The 16,958-nt window shown below is 42.4% G+C and overlaps 1 long non-coding RNA gene across 1 annotated transcript; it reads left to right on the forward strand.

The window, feature by feature from the left end:
• Positions 1-413: 413 nt before the first annotated feature.
• Positions 414-769, forward strand: LOC121992189. Its single transcript, XR_006114817.1, has 2 exons — positions 414-466; positions 630-769. It is a non-coding gene; the product is annotated as an uncharacterized LOC121992189 (long non-coding RNA).
• The last annotated feature ends 16,189 nt before the right edge of the window (positions 770-16,958 follow it).

A 16,958-nucleotide genomic window follows, 5' to 3' on the forward strand; every position in this document is an offset into this window, starting at 1 on the left:
GAAGCTGCTGCTTCACCTGGGTTCCAATCGACAACAAGAGGCAAGCAAGTGTTTTTACATTACTATTGTTCTTGTTTTCTTGTTCTTCTTGTACTCCTTATTGTTGTTGCAAAGATTGTGGTGAGGTTTCTCCACCCACAAGGAGTATTTATTAGCCGGTTCTCCAGGAACTCATCCACCGACGGATTGATAGGCTTCGTCCACCTTACGGACACGCCGAGTAGTAGGAGTATCATCTCCGAACCTCGTTACATCTTCGTGTTGAGGTTTGCTTCCTTATTTTCGTTTCTATTTAGTTATTTCCGCTGCGCTAACCTAATTCGTAGGAAGAAACGAACGATTTGGGGTCGGCTATTCACACTCCCCCTCTTTAGCCGCGTCCATCGATCCTAACAGTTATGAGCAGTACTGTAGCAGATTAGTACCATCTCTGACCTACTATACCTAGCCTAGGATATGGTTTTAGGTATGAGCATATATCTACGATTCTTTTTAGTATCTGCTATTCCCTTTATAAGACTGTGTACTGTTGGCTTATTCTTTATTTATATGTAATGTTCATGCACTATCTTTTCTTACCCGCTGAGTTCCAATACTCACCACCCCGTAAAATGGTTTTCTTTCGCCAGGTAGCAGTAGATGATTCATGGATGCTTGGAGAGATGTCGGATGTCAATCCTGGGTCCTGCGTCTTATCGATTTTATTTCCGCTTTACTTGTATTTTTGGCATACAGCGATTTTTAGTATTGTATGAACTGTTCTGTGTTTTGGGGTTGATTCGTGGTGTTTTACTTTTCGTGATTTAACTGCGTGGTTGTGTTTATTTCATTTTTGTCCAGCCGGGTAGGCTGAGTATATTAAATTGCATGGTTATGTTGTTTCTATTTTATATATGTTCCAGCCGTTTGAGTTGATGGTTATATAGATATGTTATGTGTATTTATTGTTTCAGATTGTCACCCGTACAAGGGAGATGTTGCCGGATTTTTGTCTAGTAGAGACTCCTCTGGGGCGTGACACACATAACCTTTCAAAATCTTCATTGTCACACCCCCAAAGAAGTCCCTACCGAAAAATTTAGGAAGCATCTCCCTTGTACCGGTGACAATCTGAGGCATACATACATACAAAATACATCAACCATATACGGCTGGAATATGTACACAACCACGCAGTTAATAATGCAGCCCACACGGTTGAAACATAGCATAACCACGTAGTTAATAATGCAGCCCACTCGGTTGAAACATAGCACAACGGAAATCACAAAATAACGAACATGAAACGAACAAAACAACTCACTGCGAGCTGGCTCGACTTGACACATCATCACCCAACCAAATATAAGATGCCACAAAACAAAACTCCATATAAAAGAATACATAAATACAAGAACAAGTACAAAACCAACAATACAAAAGGAAACACTAACGAAAGGAGAAGCTCGATGTGACATGGGACTGACGGACGGATCTCCAAGCGACTCCATAAATCTTTTACCTGCTACCTGACGAAATAAACCAATTTACGAGGTGGTGAGTACTAAGACTCAGCGGGTAATAGACAGATAGTACATGAACATAATAAAGAACTAGAGATATAAAGTATACAGTCTCGTAGAGAATATAGCAGATACTACAGTGATATCATAATAAGTGTCCATACCTGAAACTATATCCTAGCCTAGTAACAGAAGGTCAGGTGTAGCAAAGACCTGCTACAGTACTACTCATAACTACATAGATAACATGTGAGGTACATACATATTACTAATAAGAAAACCAGTGTCTAAACTCATACCTCAGGTATATATCTCAACCTATGTAAGCATATCAGCATAAGTAAGCAACAACAGCATAAATAAACAATAGCAGCATAAGTAAGCAACAACAACATAAGTAAGCAACAGCATCTGCAAGTATAATAATAACAACGTATGCACGGATGGTCACTCCCGCCCACCCCTCTGTACCATGCCCCCTGTATGGTCGAGAGGCCGGGACAATAACATACTGTACACCACTCCAGCTACCACTACTCTCGAGTAGCCGAGGGGACAATTGCATAATAGCTAAGTAGCTACATCTGCGGCGGGGTCCCTGCTGCTTGCAACTCCAGCTATCACTACCCATGAGTGAGCGAGTGGGAGCACGTCAGGAGAAGTGACACGCTCCAACTATCACTACCCAAGAGTGGCCGAGCGTGCGACCTTGGCCAACGATCCTCTCAACCACAAGGGAGACATGGTCGTGGACATGCATGCAATGACATAATGCGTAAAATGCAGCAGCCATCATATATATATATAAACAGAAAAATGTATGTTACATGAAGCCAGCATGCTCAATAAGAAACGTGAATAACTAGCAGTCAAAGCAAGTAAGCATGATATCTGGTATCTATATATATCCAATATCTAATATCTAGTATCAGGTGTCTGGTATATATCTGTAAAATATCATAGATGGCAACAAGAGATTGTATAGATACAGAAATGAGTTTCTCAAAGATTGCGTGGATAAGCTTCAAGCACAAGAAAAATACGAGTGAAGTCAAGGTAAATACAGGAACTATTCGAAAATATAGCTCATGCACTAAGATCAATGTACTAAAGAGATAAGGCAAGAAGTACCCGCCTTTATCCGTCGATCGTATAAGACTAAAACCCACGTCGTGATGCTCGTCTCGAATCAACATCCTGCAAATCACGTGACGTATAATTTAGCTAATTTCATAAACAACAACTAGCTAAACCCAACCCAACTTAATTAGAGAAAAAACTCTAATCCAACTAAGAACCTCGATTCACCCAAATCCATTGATTAACTTAGATTTAACCCAACCTTATCAACTCTTTAATTAATACATATAGCAAACCATTACCAACAAGTCAATTCGATATAAATCCAACATACTTAATTCATCCAATTAATTAATTTAAGTTTAATCATATCTGTTGGTGCAATCGACCTCCAAGGTTTTAATGTCAGATAAATATGTTTAAGTATGGAGCTTGACCTAGGGAAGTCCTAGTTGTAGGCTAGGCAAGGAGAGAAATCTCGGTATATCGTGGAAGCCAGGTGGATAGGTCTGGAGGACTTGATCCATGGGTAGCTTAATACTGAGTCCTAGTTGTATGCTAGGCAAGGAGAGAAATCTAGGTATATCGTGGAAGCCAGGTGGATAGGTCTAGAGGACTTGATCCCTAGGTAGCCGAATACTGAGTCTTGGTGAGTGAAGCCAAGTGGAGAAAATCCTAGGGGATGGTAACCTTAGGTAACGAGAAGTCTTGGAGGAGTGAACTCCAAGCAAGGTTGATCGGATGGTTTCCGGTCGACCGGACCAGCGGATCTCGATAAATCTAGGTTTAGGTTTATCATTGTATTACTATTATTACTGTTGGCTAATGTAGTATTACAGGAAAAGTCTTAGTGGATCGGGCGATCAGACACTGAGCAGGCAAAAGTCCAAACAGATCTGGAGGACTATGTTTGGCAGGTAAGTTGAGGTAAGCAACTGGAGGAGCGACAGTGAGATCGAGTTCCCGAATGGAACAACCTAAGGTTGCTGATCCAACTGAAGAAATCGGGAAGGTTTCCAAGTTGAGATCAAGACAGTTCTACTGTCTAATATTACTCATGCATAATATATTATTACTATTCTAACCTTTATTTTGTAGGAATATTATTTAATTCTATTTTGCAGGTTTGGCCTGATCGGTCGACCGAACCAGCTTGACTCAGACCAGAGATCAGTTCAGATCAGGCAAAATAGAGTTCAGTCCGATCAAAGCTTGATCGGTCGACCGAACCAAAGGATTGGTCGACCGAACTATGGAGACTCAGCACTGGACAGCTCATCAGCAGCGATCAGCAGAAAAGGGAAAAAGAGCTGATCGATCGACCGAACCGGAGGACCGGTCGACCGATCCAATCAGAATTAATTACAGCATTAATGAAGATCTCAACTGATTTCGACGAACAGGGAAATAGACTGTTCGGTTGACCGAAAAATAGGTCCGGTCGACCGAACCATTTATGAGCATTTACTATAAAAGATCGAGCCAGCTTCTGTTTTCGACGAGGAAGGAATGGAGCTGGATTCGGTCGACCGAACAGAGGGATCGGTCGACTGAACGCTCAAGGAACTTATAAAAAGTGCTCGAAGTTAGAGGCTACAAGGAGACTTTCTGATCAACTCAAGTTCTATTCTGCAAGCTGTTCGTACTTAATCAACTCTGCAAGTCATTCCAATAGTGTCGATCGAGCTTCGACTTTCAAATCTATTGTCGGTATCTTTTATTTTGTATTGCACTTAAATTCATTTAAGATAGTAGGGGTGTTACTATCTTAAACATCTTTATATCTGTACGATCTGCTTCTTTCCGAGGATTTCGGAAAGAAGGGTTATAGTGCTTTGCCCATCGGTGCGGTCAAGAACCGCGGGCCTTCGAGTAGGAGTCGAGCTAGGCTCCGAACGAAGTAAATAACCTTGTCTCGTTTATTATGTCCGCTGCGCGACTTTGGTTTCAAAAGGTTAAAAGAAAAAGTTTTAAACGCGCGAAATTCACCCCCCTCTATCGCTCCAAACAATCTATCAATATCATCCAACAAAAACCACTAATCCTCAATCAAACCGATTGTTTCATCTTCTCATTCGCATTCATATTAAGTAACACATATATAACCAAACCTAGCACCATAATCAAATAAACAATAATTTAATCCATGAATACAAACAACTTCATATCTCCACTAACTCAACCCCACCATCAATTCATTTATCAAATATAATGTAGAAAAGAAATCAAATCTCAACATGACTTACCCCCAAGTTTGGCAACTAAGTGTCACTGAATATGGCTCACAACCAACAGCAACAATCCACTACTGTTCGCTAACTCCTTCCCAAGCGAACCTAATAATCCAAACAATGAATCCTATTAATTAACCTTGTACTCCAAACCGAGCTTGACTTCAACCTATAAACTAACACTTACCCAATCTCAAGTGAGCTACTAGTAGCTCATTACTAAAGATGCTCACAACTGGAACCGGATGGCCGACACTGTGGATCGCCGGTGAATAGTGCTGGCAGAATCTCAATATATTACCGACAGACTCCTCTCCATTACTAGATCATCCGACCACCAATTAATTGAGCGAGGAAGAGAGCAAGGCAGTGTTGATCCAAGCTAGGGTAGCGATATAGCTCCGTAGGCAACGATGGGATCGATCTGTGGCTGCTACCGCTGGAGATCACATACACTAGTACCAATTGGCGATGGCGATGGTGTCGGCACTAGGCGGGGTAGACCGCAGCAGAGACGAAGATGACAGAGGAAGTGGCAGTGGATCGGCGTTGAGGAAGGAAGGAGAAGCAACTTGAATCGGGCAGCCCAGTACCAATTAGAGTAAAAGATCTGAATGCTGAAGCTTGCCATCAGTGACCAAGACCCAATCGGAACCGAGCACCCAATCGAGGAGAAGGCTTGGAGTGAGAGGGTTCGGTCTCCGGTGGTGGTTGGCCGGGAGAAAGAGTTCTGGTGGTCGAAGCTGTGGAGCGTAGGTGCGATGAGGGAAAATCGACACTAGGGCTCGGATCTGCCAAGAAACAAGTCGCATAGATGCGGCGACTCGAGAAGGACGACGACCGCCAAGCGAGCTCGATCGATGAAGAAGATGGGTTGTCCAGCAGACGGAGAGTCGATCGGCGCCGGCCACTGCTCCGTTGGGTCGGCGATCTTCCGAGGGAGAGTCGCAAGAAAAAGGCTCGGGAGGAAATGAGAAGTGTTCGGCGATGTGGGAGCTCGGGCACGGATAATGAAGGGAACAAATTATATATAAATTAGGGATTCTCAATTAAACTCTAGGTTAACTATCTCAATCAACTCCTATCTTTAGATATTTCCAAACATAGAGCTTATAAACATATCCTCTCAAAATACGTCATACGAGCTCCAATTAAATCTCAGAAAATTTTTATAAATTCCTAAAAATTCCATTAAGATTATTCCTCAAATAACCTTATTATTTAAGTATTATTTTGGTGCCGTATTTTATATTCTCCTCCACTAACAAAAATTTGGTCCCCAAATTTACTGCTCAACCCAAGGATCCTCATCTAAGGGTAACAACTAAACAACATACTCATATACCACTTCATCCAGGTACCAAGAACAAATCTCCAACCGTAAGAGATCACTCCGTGGGTTATGACCTCACCTTGCTTCCGCTACGTTCACACTGTTGTCCAACCAACTGCGAGTAATTCAACTACCTCTGAACTCCATAATGCACAATATCAATAGATCCTCCATCCTCCACTTGGTGCGCTCAGACTGTCCATCTGTCTGAGGGTGAAAATTTCTATTACATCAAAGCTCCCAACTGCACTCTAGTATCTGAATCAACGGTGACAATCTTGCTAGTCTTTGATGCTTAACCTTCACTTGCTGACATACTTGATATCGAACTACAAAATTCGCAACGTCTTTCCCCCATGTCGTTCCTGTTAGAGTGTATACTAAAAGCCTAACTTTTGTAAACATTTATTTTGAAATAAAGAATCACATTGGTCAAAAATGTCTACATGCTAAGTGTAGTTGTTCAATTAATTTATATTGTAGATAACATGGTGTGTGGTGTCACACACAGAAGATCATGTTATCAGTTCCTTATAAATTATAAACAGTAGCTCACGACCGAGATGGAAAGGAACAAACCATCAGAACAGTCGTAGTGTAATTAGATATTAGTTTATCTTGACTATATAATTACACTAGTACACTTAGAGTGTATTGAGTAGGATCATTGAGGCAGTTTTTTTTTATACTGACTAAATAAAAGAACAAGACCTCGGTTATTATGGAAGTGTGTGCTCTTAATCCTAATATAATGATAAGCACATATATTTAATATTTATTTCTTTAATTTATCAATGGGTGAGATTTAGTTCGATAAATCAAAAGGCTCGATAAGTTGGGAAATGATATTATTAATAGTGTGTGTTGTTTATTATAGAAGGAAACTGTGTCCTAGTAATCTAGGTTGATAATGTCCCCAAGAGGAGCTCATAAGGATTACCATGTTAAACTCTGTAGGTGGACTTAGTCCGACATGATAATAAAGTTGAATGGTACTACTCTCGGAGCTAGATGTTAATTAAATGAGTTGTCAGTAACTCATTAAATTAATGGACATTCGATATCTTAAACACAGAGAGATTAACACACTCATGATAAGAAGGAGCCCATAATGTATTGGAACATTTCTATTGAGATTTGAACGACAGGTACTAGATTTCAAACTATGTTATGGTTTAACATGAAACCGAGCTCATCAAGGCCAAACCAATTTCTCCAGGTCTGAGCTAACTTCATTAATACCCCATATCTACTCATGAAAAGCCCATCTTGGTGTCCAAGAGGGGGCCGGCCCATGGCTTGGTGACCAAGCCATGGGGCCGGCCACTTCCTCCTCAAAGGGGCCGACCCCTTGCTTGGTGCCCAAGCAAGAAGGGGGCCGACCACTATATTCAAAGTTTAAGGGGCGTTTTGAATTTTTAAAATCTTCTCTTTGTAGACATCTATAAGTTTTAAAAAGAGGGATTTTAAATTTACAAAACTTTCCTTATTTGAATTAGGCCACATGGTTTAAAAGAAAGTTTTAAAAGTTTTAAAACTTTCCTTTTTTAACCATCCTCATGGTTTTTTAAAAGAAAGTTTTAAATTTAAAGATCGATCCACTGATCGATCCAGAAGCTTTCTGTTCGCTGGGAAAAGCCTGGATCGATCCACTGATCGATCCAGCTCCTGGTTTTTGCCCAAAACCAAGTCCCAAGCCTCTCGAACCAACATCTGGTCAACCTTGACCTGTTGGTACATCATGCCTAGCATCTGGTCACTCCCTTGACCTGCCAGGACTCCCCACCAAGTGTCCGGTCAATCTTGACCCATCTGGATTTTCTCGTGCCAAGTATCCAGTCAATCCTTTGACCTACTTGGACTTCCCAACACCAGATGTCCGATCATCCTTGATCCATCTATATTTCCCTTGCCTGGCTTCACTCACCAGGACTTTCACCTAGCTTCACTCACTAGGGCTTTCCTTCTGCCTGGCTTCACTCACCAGGACTTTCCATCTGCCTAGCTTCACTCACTAGGACTTTCACCTGGCTTCACTCACCAGGATTTCCTTCTGCCTAGCTTCACTCACTAGGACTTTCACCTGGCTTCACTCACCAGGATTTCCTTCTGCCTAGCTTCACTCACTAGGACTTTCACCTGGCTTCACTCACAAGGATTTCCTTCTGCCTAGCTTCACTCACCAGGACTTTCACCTGGCTTCACTCACCAGGATTTCCTTCTGCCTAGCTTCACTCACTAGGACTTTCACCTGCCTAACCTTCCAGTTAGGACTTCCCAGTCAGGTATCCGGTCACTCTTGACCTACTTGACTCTTCTTCATTCACACTGATCAATCCCTGATCAGAAACTCCCCACATGAACAACTGCACCTGCATTGTTCATGTGTCTACATGTATTGTCAAACATCGAAACTATGACCAAGACTCAAGCTTGGTCAAACCAGTCAGCCTTGACCTAAGGGATATTGCACCAACACTTATGTTTCAGATATCCGACGGGTTGTCAGTTATTTGGATATCCGACCCTATATCCAATGAAATATAAAATATAAATATAAATATAACAAAATAAAATTTTTTAAAATGATAATAGACATTACTCATTACACGTTATAGCAGCTAATCAGAAATAACTATTACAACGTGTAGCAGCTTATCGGCAGTAGTTGCTACAATGTGTAACAGCTTATTGGTTCGGTTATTGGGATAAAAAACTATCCGGTCCTACTAGATCAGATAATGCAATATTATGACCCTATATCCGGTGGATCATTTTTTTCGGTTCGATTCGGGTCGGTATAAGCGGGTTGGTCGGTTTGGTGGATTGACTGCTCACCCCTAGACTGTACGCATGATTAGTGCTAGATGTTAATTCCTTACTATATATATCAGTTGTACCTGCTGAGCATTGGACTCACTCCGCCTCCATTGTTGATATTTTTCAGGTTGATGCTGTCAGGAGAGAGTTCCAGTTGCTAGTCCCCTGCAGACCACGAAAATACTGGATGAACTTTTAGTTTATTGTTTTGACTATGTCCGACTTATTCTGGTTTTGATACTATGGATTTTTGATACTATGGATCTGGTATGAATGTATGTGTCGATGGTTTTGGTGTTTGGATATGTTTTACTACGTGCCTGCCTGGACGGCAAAAGAGGTAAGTTGATCTTATTATCGGATTTAAGCTTTACGAGTGTAGTTGAGTAGGGTTGTTTTTGAGTCCTCCTATTTCTGTTTCAGTTTGTTATCTATTAAACTGCGTGGAATGTCTGTGTGTTATATTTTATTTCTGTTATTATTCCAGCCGCATGTGGCTGAGGTATATGAGATGTAGAAAGTTTCATATTGTCCGCTGTATAGGGGAGATGCTGTCGAAATTTCTTCGGACAGGGACTCCTCCGGGGCATGACAATTTAGTGGTATCAGAGCTTAAGTTTTACGATCTTTGTTTTCGTATTTTGGATATTTGGGATAACCTTATACCAATTTATATGGTATCAGAGCACCAAAGTTTGGCGATACTTGTTTGATTTCCGTGTGTTGGATTTTCGAGATTTATCTGATACCAATTTATTGGTATCAGAGCAGGGTGTGATACCTGCTTTTAGTATTCTGGATATATTGTGCTAGCCCTAGTTTGCGAGTCAAACTGGGTAGTTATTGTTGGTTGCACGGGTTTTCCATTACGTATATGTTTTGGACTTTCGTTTCGGATTTATATGGATTTCCGGTGATTTTCTCGTACGGAATTCCGAGATCAATTTGGGGACTGGACAGCGACGGAACATCTCTAGATAGCAATTAGGTATGAAATTATTTTGGTAATTGTTGACACTTGTAGTAATATATGTGATGTAATTTAACAGATATGAGGATATCTACACGTATTGCTGCGAGACGTGGTGCTGGACGACCACGTACGAGGACCGCGGGATCTCTAGATATGCCAGAGTTGCCTTCTATTGATGAGCTTGTCACCAGTGACGACTCAAGACGTCATGGCGCTCGGCCTCGCACCCGATGGCTCCCTTGAGGTACCTACCTCACCGGCACCGACAAGATCCACCCTCAGATTCGATACCACCACCATCGGCATTCCCGACACCACCCCCACCGCGATCTGACCACCGCCACCGGGCCTACAGCAGTACCCGACACAACCAAGACACGTGCTCCTAAGACATACTTGTACCTAGCAAGACCGCATTAGGGATACCGACTTCTCCACATCCCACTATCACATCAGACATCCACCGCCACCCATGTTCACCCCACAACACCGAAGATATGCTCCAGCTTACCAAAGAAGACCGGAGTACCTCCTCCGGTTTATAGCGGTACCACCCGTAGCACCAGCTCTAGTCGGCCGTCCCGACACACCTCACTGACATTGTTGCAGCACGAGCCAGGATTCCAGTGTTGGCAGAGTCGATGAAGAGTCGATTTACACTCTTCCGAGGAGACCGTGATCCGAGTGTGGCCCTGTCTTGAATTGAGACTATGGAGCGGACTTTCTTCTATATGGCTTGCTCCGAGCGGGAGAAAGCAGAGCTGGCTGCTTTTCACTTACGGGACGCGACCGACACGTGGTGGATTACTCAGCGTTCCATCATCGGCGAGCAGAACATCACTTGGGCCAGATTCAGAGAGGCTTTTGAGAGCCATTTCTTTCCACGAGTTTATCAGATGGCTCGCCGGTAGGATTTTCTGAGTTTGTGACAAGACAACCGGTCAATTACAGAGTATAATATAGAGTTTGACAGATTGGCCAGATTTTGTCCAGAGCTAGTTGCTGAGGACAGTTCACATATGCAACAGTTCATTTAGGGGATGGATGGACATTTGCAACTAAGACTTGTGGGTCTTGGTATCACATCTTATGCGGAGATGTTGGACAGAGCCCTCATTATTGAGTCAGCTCAGCGGAGAGTTTTTCCGGATAGGAAAAGGAAGCAATGAGTCGACATCCGGATGATCCAAGCCACAAAGCTACACCACGCCAGAGCAAAGCGCAATGGTCATATCGTGGTACTTGGGTATCTCGTAGGTCTCGAAATCGTGATACATTAGACGCTTCCGGCCTCCACACAGTAACCTAAACAACCCGCCAATGACATTCGGTGTTTCGATGTGGGTCCCGAGATCACATCACCACAACAGATGATGGGAGCTTGCTTTTTATCAGAACCGCCGGGCATCGAGTCGAGATTGAAGGCTCAAAGATATCGCTCCCTGAGTTACCGTCAGGAGGACAGACAACAATGGTCTCGACGAGGAGGGCGGAGATTCCCTCACATCATCGCTAGGGACAACACCGCAGCAGATTTGGCATGCATGGACAGGAGTACTCAAGGCTTCCATAAGACCCCGCAGTTCCGCTCCGGACCTTATTATCCGACGCAGGGCGACGATGCACCTCACCTCAGGCCAAGCATTGCACTCCCCTCGCTATCAGACAAGATCGCCGCCTTCTCGCCTTCTCGCACATTATCCCAGCTGGCAAGTCACTACCGGCAAGCATTACCTCCTCCTCCGCCAGAGACTGGACGTGTTCATGCGATTACCAGGGAGGATGCACAGCGAGCCGACGGATCCGTTTTCCGCGATACGATTTCCATTTATGCATTTTCCGCTGATATATTGATTAATACTGGTAGCTCGCATTCTTTTATATCCCGTACCTTTATGCGGGAGATTGGTAGATTACTACTTTTAGACTGCAGCGATTGACTGTCTCCCTGCCGTTCGGTGATACTTTAGACGTTACCCAAGAGGTCAGAGGTTGCCCGTTAGATTTTGGCAACCTAATACTTATGGTGGATCTTTTAGTATTGGAAATGGTCGAGTTTGATATCATTCTTGGCATGGACTGTTTGTCAGCATATCATGCCACAGTTGATTACCAGACGAGGGTGGTCACATTCCGGCCTCCGAACCAACCCTCGTGGGATTTCACTGGCATCAGAGATGACGACATATCGATCATTTCGACGATTCAGGCTCAGAAGTTGTTGTCAAATGGCTGTCAGGGTTTTCTGTTATCTATGATTAGTACTGAGACAGCAGTAGTTCGCAACTCTCCGACGTTTCTGTAGTCCGGGAGTACCCAGATGTATTTCCAGAGGAGCTGCCAGGTTTGCCTCCCAGAAGGCAAGTGGAGTTCGCTATTGAGCTGTTTCCGGGGACCGCACCGACATCGAAAGCTCCTTATCGTATGACACCAAAAGAGTTGAACGAGCTGAAGGTTCAACTCCAGGAGATTTTGGATAGGGGATTTATACGCCCTAGTGTTTCTCCATGGAGTTCTCCAATATTATTTGTCAAGAAAAAGGACGGCACTATGAGGTTATGTATTGACTACAGACAGCTGAATGCAGTGACCGTCAGAAATAAATATCCTTTACCATGGATCGAGGATTTGTTTAATCAGCTCAGAGGTACATCAGTGTATTCTAAGATTGATCTGCGGTTCGGATATCATCAGTTGAGGGTCAGAGACTCAGATATCTAGAAGACTGCATTTAGATATCATTATGAGTTTTGTAATGTCATTTGGCTTACCAATGCTCCAATATGTTTATGGACTTGACGAACCGCATCTTTCCGAGTATCCGGATTAGTTTGTTATCGCTTTCATTGATGACATATCGTCTACTCATATTCGAGGAGGAACATGCGAGCATCTTCAGATAGTCTTGGAGACTCTTACGACATCAACAGCTAAGTTCGTGAAGTGTGCATTCGTTATCCTCACCGGTTTTCGGGACATGTGGTTTCGAAAGAGGTATTTCAAGAGACCTCTAAGATCGAGGCTATCACTAGTGGGGAGCACCAAGTTAATTCTGGAGATCCGCAGTTGGAGAGGCACATTACCGACATTTTGTCGAGGGTTTCTCGCATATTCGCTGACACGCCTTACTAGGAAAGGCGAAGTTCACGTGGTCCGAGGATCGCGAGACCGCCTTTCGTGAGTCAAGCGATATTAGTGTCGGCCCAGCTTTGGTTTTACCTTCCGAGAGGATGGATTAGACTTCACTCGACACGCCTCTTCGTGGTTGGGCGATGTTCGATGAAAGACGTACAGTAGTCTCCTATGCTTCTCACTCAAGGAGCATGAGAAGAACTACCCGCTCATGACCGAGTTAGCCGCCATCATATATGCTTTAAGATTTAAGGCCATCATCAGATGACATTACATTTGAGATTCTCACCGATCATAAGAGTCTCAAATACAATTTTATCGAGAAGGAGCTTAATCTCCAACAGAGGAGATGGATGGAGTTCCCAAGGACTACGATTGTACCATTAGCTACCACCCGGAAAGCTAATGTGGTTGCAGATGACTCAGCAGAAGTCCAGAGGGACTTGCTCGCCACCGAGTTTCAGCCATGCACTGGTCTGTGGTTTCTCCGAGTTAGATCTGAGGAGCAGGACCCAGCAGGTATTCGTTACCATGGTTGCTCAGTCGTCGATCAGGACGAGGATCCGAGAGGCCCAGGCTAGTGATCAGCATTTGCAGTTTATTGGCAGTCAGATAGCTTCCGGGCAGCAGACCGAGTTTACATGAGACGAGGAGGGTATTATATACTTCCGAGGCAGATTATGTGTACCTCAGTTTCATCCGGTCTTACAGGAGCTACTCCAGGAGGCACATCGCTCTCGATTTGCGATCCATCCAGGCGGGACCCGCATGTATCGAGACTTGAGGCGTTCCTACTGGTGGAACGGTATGAAGAAAGACATCGCGGATTTTGTAGCTAGATGTCTTGTCTGTCAGCAGGTGAAGGCTGAGCATCAGAGACCTGCAGGATTACTTCAGTGGATTCCTATTCCTGAGTGGAAGTGGGATCACATTACCATGGACTTTGTGGTAGGGTTTGTTGGAGTGTATACTGAAAGCCTAAGCTTTGTAAACATTCATTATGAATAAAGAATCACATTTGGTCAAATTGTCTACATTTGTTTGTAGTTTTTCATTTAATTTATATTGTAGATAACATAGTATGTGGTGTCACATGCAGAAGATGATGTTATCAGTACCTTATAAATTATAAACAGTAGCTCACGACCAAAATGGAAAGGAACAAACCATTAGAAGGTGTGTAATTAGGTATTAGTTTGTCTTGACTATATAATTACACTAGTACACTCAGAGTGTATTGAGTAGGACCATTTGAGGTCGTTTCTTTTATACTGACTTTATAAAGGAACAAAGACCTCGGTTATTATGGAAGTGTGTGCTCTTAATCCTAATATAATAACAAGCACATATATTTGATATTTATTTCTTTAATTTATCAATGGGTGAGATTTAGCTCGATGAATCAATAAGCCCAATAAGTTGGGAAATGATATCACTTATAGTGTGTGTTGTTGATTATAAAAGGAAACTGTGTCCTAGAGATACTAGGTTGATAATGTCCTCAAGAGGAGCTCATAAGGATTGTCATGTTAAACCCTGCAGGTGGACTTAGTCCGACATGACGATAAGGTTGAGTGGTACTACTCTTGACTAAGATATTAATTAAACGAGTTGTCAAGAACTCACTTAATTAGTGGACATTCGATATCTTAAACACAGTGAGACTAACACACCATAATAAGAAGGAGCCCAAAATATAATTGGGATTGGTGTTCAATAATGATTCTCTAGTGGAATGAATTATTATTGATAAAATTAAGTGTGTTCGGGAACACGGATGCTTAATTTTATCGGAGACCAAAACTAATTCCTCCTCTCATCCCTATCGTAGCCTCTTATTTATAGAGTACTATACCCACCTATACCCACCTTCTATACCCACCAATAGGGGGCCGGCCAAGCTAGCTTGGGAACCAAGCTAGGGCCGGCCTAGGTATAAATTGGGGTGGCCGACCCTAGCTTGAACCCAAGCTAGTGGGCCCGGCCAAATTAAATTAAAAAAGAATTTTAATTTTAATTTTTATTATGTGGAAGAAATAATTTATTAAAGAGAATTAAAATTAAAATATCTCTCTTGTAAAAGATCTATAAAAAATTAAAGAAAGAGATTAGATCTTTTTCCGTATTTGTAAATTGGTGAGATATTTTATTTTCTCTTTAAAATTATCCACATGTTGATAAAATTAAAATTATAGAAATTTCTTTTTATCAACCATGAAGAGATTTTTAAAGAGAAATTTTAATTTTAAAATTTCTGGAAACAAATTAGGAAGTTTTAATTGTTGATTAAAACTTGTCTAATTTATCTCTTTTGATGTGGCCGGCCATTAGAGATTAATTGGGAAAATTTTATTTTATTTTTCTCAATTAAATCATGTCAAGGGAATTAAAGAAATTTTATTGTAATTAAATTTCCTAAATTGCCTAGGCCAAGGAATATAAAAGAAGGGGTGAGGGTGCCTTCATGAGAAACAACCTTTATTATTTCTCTCCCTATTTTATTCCTTGGAGTGGCCGGCCATCCTCTTCCTCTCTCCCTTTTTGTGGTGGCCGAAACTCTCAAAGGCTTGGAGCTCTTGTGGCGGCCGGATACTACTTGGAGAAATAGAAGAAGAAGAAGGAGAGAAAGCTATCATCTCTTGGAGCTTGGTTGGTGATTTGTTCTTCATCCTTGGTAAAACTTCTTTGATTGTGGCCAAACCTAGCTAGGAGAAGAAGAAGGTGGTTGGTGGTTTCTCATCTCGGAAGATCGTTGCCCACACAACGTCCGAGGTTAGAAGAGGAATACGGTAGAAGATCAAGAGGTCTTTCTACAAGGTATAACTAGTAATTTTTCTTTCCGCATCATACTAGTTATTTATGGAAATAATACCAAATACAAGAGGCTTACGATTCTAGAATTTCGAATATGTTTTTCGATATTGTGTTCTTTTGTTTTTTTTTTCCTTGTGATTTGATTGTTCTTTTCGGTTAACCTAAAGTTATTTTAGGAAATTAAATATTAGATTTCTATAAAAGGTTTTGTCTAGTCGGTGGTGGTTGCTCCCATATCCAAGAAGGTCGTGTGCCTCGTCACGTCAGTACTGGGAACCAATTATGGAAATTAATATTTAATGGAATTAATAACTTAAGGTGATTTGGGTCGAACGTGTTAAGTTCCGCAGGAGATCCAAGTCAAAACCTAAAAGAACAAATAGATTAAGTTTTGGCTCAAACGTGTTAAGTTCCGCAGGCGATCCAAAATTTAATTTAAAAGAACACATGATAGCTAGGAAAAGGTTCAGATCTTTGTATAAAATTTTTATACAATGGAACCTCTAGGCTTTCCGAGTAGCAACCAACAGGGTTGCCGAGGACACGACGAGGTCATGACGCGATTTGGGTAATCGTTGATCGATTAACCAAATCTGTGCACTTCTTAGCGATCCGGAGGACTGATTCCCTGGATCGATTGGCAGATCTGTATTGTCGAGAGATCATCAGATTACATGGTGTTCCGTTGAGTATTATTTCGGATAGAGATCCACGGTTTACGTCACGTTTCTGGCAGAGTCTGCAGCAGGCCTTGGGCACGTAGCTCCGATTTAGTACAGCTTTCCATCCGCAGACAGATGGACAGTCAGAGCGGACCATTCAGACTTTAGAGGACCTGCTGAGGTCGTGTGTTATGGATTTCGGAGGCAGTTGGGAGGACCACTTGTCGTTGGTAGAGTTTGCTTACAGCAACAACTTTCATTCGGCTATCCAGATGGCACCGTTTGAGGCGTTGTATGGTAGACCTTGTCGGACACCCGTCCTCTGGGATGAGATTGGAGAGGCCCAATTGTTGGGACCTCATAGAGTTCAGCAGGATGCAGAGTTGGTCCGTACTATCAGACGGAGGATGT

Source organism: Zingiber officinale, chromosome 6B (assembly GCF_018446385.1).
Source record: "Zingiber officinale cultivar Zhangliang chromosome 6B, Zo_v1.1, whole genome shotgun sequence".
Lineage (NCBI taxonomy): Eukaryota > Viridiplantae > Streptophyta > Magnoliopsida > Zingiberales > Zingiberaceae > Zingiber > Zingiber officinale.